The sequence below is a fragment of the Nyctibius grandis genome, chromosome W (genome assembly GCF_013368605.1).
Source record: "Nyctibius grandis isolate bNycGra1 chromosome W, bNycGra1.pri, whole genome shotgun sequence".
NCBI classification, from domain to species: domain Eukaryota; kingdom Metazoa; phylum Chordata; class Aves; order Nyctibiiformes; family Nyctibiidae; genus Nyctibius; species Nyctibius grandis.
In genome coordinates, this window is record NC_090694.1 from 21,473,050 (window position 1) to 21,479,027 (window position 5,978).

Sequence of the window (5,978 nt, forward strand, 5' to 3'; positions counted from 1 at the left end):
CACGAATGGGTTTACCTTTGCCCGTTACAGGAAGAATCCAGACAGTTTTTCCCAACAGATTCCTTTCATGCACCACAGGGACTTTATCTCCTTCTACTGTATGTAGAAGGTCTGACTGAGCAGGGCCAGCTCGATTGATAGATCCCCTGGTGTTAACTAACCAGGTAGCTTGTGCCAGATGTTTATCCCAGTTTTTAAAGGTTCCACCCCCCATTGCTTTCAGGGTAGTTTTTAACAGCCCATTATACCGTTCAACTTTCCCAGATGCTGGTGCATGATAGGGGATGTGATATACCCATTCGATGCCATGCTCTTTGGCCCAGTTATCTATGAGACTGTTTTTGAAATGAGTCCCATTGTCCGACTCAATTCTCTCTGGCATGCCATGTCGCCACAAGATTTGCTTTTCGAGGCCCAGAATAGTGTTTCAGGCAGTGGCATGGGGCACAGAGTATGTTTCCAGCCATCCGGTGGTCGCCTCCACCATGGTAAGCACATAGCGTTTACCCTGGCGGGTTTGAGGGAGTGTGATATAGTCAATTTGCCAGGCCTCCCCATATTTATATTTCAACCACCGCCCCCCATACCACAAAGGTTTTAACCGTTTGGCTTGCTTAATTGCGGCGCATGTTTCATAGTCATGGATAACCTGTGCAATAGAGTCCATGGTTAAGTCCACCCCTCGGTCACGAGCCCATCTGTATGTTGCATCTCTCCCTTGATGACCTGAAGTGTCATGAGCCCACCGAGCTAAAAATAGTTCACCTTTATGTTGCCAGTCCAAATCTATTTGGAACACTTTAGCAGCTTGATCCGCTTGTTGGTTGTTCTGAATGTGTTTCTGATGTGGGATAAGATTAAATATCGGTGCAGGGACAGTTGTAGGTGTTATGCAGCCACCTCCGATCCTAAAGTGTGTGCTGCCGCTACAGCCAGATTGTACGCCCTCTTTATCAAGTGACCAGAAAGAAGAATGATTTTCAGTGGGGCCCTGAACAACGACAGGCTTTTGAACAGATTAAACAAGAGATTGTGCATGCAGTAGCCCTTGGACCAGTCCGTACGGCGGGGGGAAGTAGCTCAAGAATTGATTAACTATGGGCGAAAATATGGTCCCGTGAAATCAGAATCTAAAACTGTGAGGCGTGCGGAGGCGAAGTTCCCTCCAGCGAGGCCCTCTCCCCCGAACCCGGTGAATTCAAAGAAAGATACTATATCTCACAGGAAAGCATTGTGGTTGATAGGAAAACATAAGGGAATACCCCTGAAGTGTATGAGTGGGCTTAATACAGAACAGTTGGAGAAAATGGTACTAGGGTGGTCAGAGAGAGGCACAAAAGTAATTACCACTGATGAGGGATGGGTGATTAAACCACCCGAAAAACCACCAGCTAGTGTCCCTGGGGGAAGGTGCGAGATTCCCTCTGCCCCACCTTGGGTGGAGCAGGAGGTAGTTTCTGAATCTTCACCCAGAAGGGAGGAAAACTAGTTCCTTCGCCCGTCTCTCGTGAGCGGATGGGCGAAGGGTGGATGCACATTAGACAGCTCACCCTCACCCCTCGAGGTGATTTGATTTCATATTGTGTGGTGGGACCTAAACAAATACCTATTCCTTTTGTAGTGGACACTGGTGCTCAAATCTCTGCTATACAGGAGGATGATGCCCATCGATGTGGACTAAAACCTTCAAAAAAATCCCTGATGGTGTCAGATGCATTCGGGAATGTTAAGGCACAGACGTTAGTGCGAACCTCTCTCAGACTCCCTGGGGAAGACACACCGATTACTGTAGAAATGGTAATGGGAGAATTCCCTTCAAATCTATTGGGAATGGATGTCTTAAAGGGCCGTAAGTGGACAGACAATAAGGGAGGTAACTGGATATTTGGAGTTGCCAAACTAAATTTGAGACTCCTGATTCCAGCCCCTCCCCTTCCCCCATCTACAGTGACTAATGTGAAACCATATTCTCTACCCCTGGGAGCCAGAGAAGGCATAGCCCCTGTTTTGACAGAATTGCGGGAACAAGGAATTATAGTTCCCACGCACTCGCCCTACAACTCTCCGGTATGGCCAGTGCGAAAACCAAATGGAAAATGGCGACTGATGATTGATTATCGTCGATTGAATGCCAACACAGGACCCCTAACTGCTGCTGTGCCTAACATTGCTGAACTCATTAGTACCATTCAGGAGCAAGCCCACCCTATTTTGGCAACTATTGATGTTAAAGATATGTTTTTCATGGTTCCTCTCCAACCAGAGGATCAGGCTCGCTTTGCCTTCACTTGGGAAGGACAGCAATATACATTTACAAGGTTACCCCAAGGGTTTAAACACTCCCCAACTCTGGCACATCATGCCCTGGCCAGGGAGTTGGAACAAATCCCTCTGGAAGAGAATGTCAAAACTTATCAATACATTGATGATGTGCTAATAGGGGGAGACCAAATTGAATCTGTGGGCAGGGTGCAATCAGCAATTATCACGCACCTGGAAGGGTTGGGATTGCAAGTCCCACCTGAGAAGGTTCAATTGCCTGCAAATGAAGTTAAATTTCTGGGAATCTGGTGGAAAGGAGGAACCATGTGCATTCCAGATGATACTCTGCTAGCCTTAGACCAGGTAAAATTACCTACCTCGAAACGAGAACTGCAGCAAGCACTAGGAACTTTGGTATTTTGGCGAAAACATATCCCTGACTTTTCCATAATAGCTAGGCCGTTGCATAATTTGTTACGAAAAGGTGTCTCTTGGGAGTGGACCCCTGTCCATGAGGAAGCTTTACAACTACTGATATTTGAGGCTTCTAGTCACCAAGCCTTAGGTCCAATTCATCCTACTGATCCCATCCAAATTGAATGGGGATTTGCTGAATCTGGACTGTCACTTCACTTCTGGCAAAAGGGACCAGAGGGACCCCCGAGACCTGTTGGCTTTTATTCTCGTAGTTTTAAAGACGCAGAGAAACGTTACACAGTATGGGAAAAGGGATTATTTGTGGTAAGCTTAGCGCTAGGAGAGGCCGAGCGCACCATTCGCCAGCAACCGATCATTCTCAGAGGCCCCTTTAAGGTAATAAAACCAATTTTAGCAGGGACCCCACCCCCTGACGGGGTGGCACAACGAGCATCTGTGCGGAAATGGTATGCACAAATTGAACATTATTGTGGCATCTTTAATGTATCAGAAGGCACACCTAAAAAATTAGCTATACAGGAGGAATTCTCTCCAAGTCGTGAGAATAACCTCCCACCTCCTGTCATACAAGTAGCGCCTCCTTTTTCCAAACAATTACTGAATGCCTGGTTCACTGATGCCTCAGCCAAACGTGAGGGAAAAGTGTGGAAGTATCGAGCCGCTGCCTTACAGGCCCAGACTGATGAGAAAATCATAACAGAAGGTGAAGGTAGTGCACAAGTGGGTGAATTAGTTGCGGTTTGGAGTGTTTTCCAACATGAGGCTCAATCTTCCTCTCCTGTCTATATCTATACTGATTCTTTTGCTGTCTTCAAGGGATGCACCGAGTGGCTTCCTTTCTGGGAGAAAAATGGGTGGGAAGTCAACCGGATACCGGTATGGCAAAAGGAAAAGTGGCAGAACATTTTAAGAATTGCCACACAAGGGAATTTTGCCATAGCCTGGGTGGCCTCTCACCAAAACAGTGACGATCTAACTAGCCAATTGAACAATAAAGCGGACGAATTGTCTCGTCTGGCTCCCTTACAAAATGAATCAGTAACAGAAAATTGGGAGAGACTATTGGAGTAGCTACATGTCAAACGAGGACACACAGGAGCCAAAGACCTTTACTGCGAAGCACAGGCTCAAGGCTGGCCTGTCACAAGGGAGAACTGTCGAACATGTATTTCCGGGTGCAGCTTATGCCGCCACCGACTCGACAGACATCCCCTAGACAGCCCTCCCCTACACATTAAAAGCGGAAAAGGACTGTGGGAAACCTGGCAAGTAGATTATATTGGACCTTTCCGCAAATCAGAAGGAAAGCAATATGTGTTAGTGGGAGTGGAAGTGGTATCAGGACTGGTACAGGCAGAAGCGTTTGCCCGAGCCACCGGGGCAAACACCATCCAAGCCTTAAAAGGATGCTTTAGTTCTTTCCCAAAACCTCAATCGATTCAATCGGACAATGGCTCACATTTTTCAGCAAAGATGGTTCAGGATTGGGCAACTGAAGAGGGAATCAAATGGACTTTCCACACTCCCTACTACCCCCAAGCAAATGGGATAGTGGAAAGGACCAATGGCTTACTAAAGCGATTCCTAAAACCGCATGACCCAGGATGGGCAAACCGGTTATGGGATGCTCTCACTTTGGTGAACAACCGGTGGGGAAAATTTGGCAGTCCGAAAATTACAGCTTTTTATCCGGAGCCCCCGACAATTATACCTGCCCCCAAGGGTCCAGATCACCCCAAAAATTCAGCTTATCATCCAGGACAACCAGTACTGGTAAAACTCCCTACCGTGGGAGAAGTTCCACTGGTACTTGTTGCTCCGTTCAATGAATATGCGTGGAAAGCAAAAGATGCCCTGGGAAAGGAGCATAAAATTAATACACGATGGATTGTTCCATCATTTTAACTAAAACCTCATCCGGTCCTTTCACTAATAGGACCGAGAAGTTTCTTTTTTCTATTTCCTTTGCAGGTCAGAAGATAGAAGTTCAGAGAAGCAGAAGAAGAAAGCAACATTTAATGGAAGTTTTGATTGAATGTATAGTTTTAAATTGTATAGCTTTAATAATTTTTGCAATGTGCCTTTGTCACTATTGACAAATTGTTTTGGGCAGTTGTATGTTGTCTCGCCTATACTGTTCAAAGCCTACCCGGCGAGAACCTTGCTTCCTTGTTCTCAGGTTTAACATGGGAAAATGAGTTCTTGTTGTTGGGAAAATTGATTACTCAAGCTTTTAATCTTATTAATTGCTGGGTGTGTGGCGGACCATTTGGTCTGAAAAGTTGATTGTGGATCTCCATTTCTCTTGCTCATGAGTGGATTGTGAAAAGAATCACCCTCATCTTGGCCTATGCAACACCCTGCTCCTGGTCACTATTGTATTAGTTACACCCAAAAGGGAGGGTGCTACAATCAGTCCCTGGTGGGAGAAGATTTTCTGGTCCCCCACTGATTACACTCACTTTGGGGAAATATTAGGTACAAATTGTGTTTGGAAACAATGAGCAGGAGCATGGTAATGCAAATGGGGATGGAATTAAATTAATTGCATTAACTGTGGTGTGACAGGGAACCCCTTTGGCCTGGGAACCATCTGAGTCAAAGGACTACCGCCCTGCCAGATCATGGCCAAGTCCTTTGCAAATGGGATGCGGACCCTGAAAGGTCATTATTGGATTTGCGGGCACCATGCATTCAAAATACTACCAAAAAATTGGACTGGGGTATGGTATATTGGGATGATATGCTTCATACTTCTGAAAATTGGCAGCTAAGAACTGGGAATCAAATTATATGATCCCCAACGAATTATTGAGTATTATGGACCCGCAACCTGAAACACCAATGAACCTATCAGCGGTGCTCGAGAGCCAATCAAGATTGGCTGGTTCTCGAGTACCTGCTAACAGAAGAACGAGCTTGTGCCAAAGTTAAATGACTGTAATTGTTTCCTGAAAATTGATGACAATGGAAATGTGGTTACATTGTATAACTTTTTCTCATTTTGTTTACATGTTATAGTTGCACTATAACTTTATCAAAAGCTATTTATCATTATTGATGATATTGTTGTTAGACTTCTGTAAAGAAGAAGAGGTGACTCATTCTGTTTATTAGAATGATACCAATCACAAGTCATTGGACTTATCTTTATTTCCTTGTATGCTTTACTCTTCCCTTGTCTTTCTTCAAAACCTATTATCTTTTTCTATCCTTACCTTTCTACATTTCCTTGTCTCTTCCCTTTTCCTTCTTTTAACCTGTTATCTTTTTCTGTC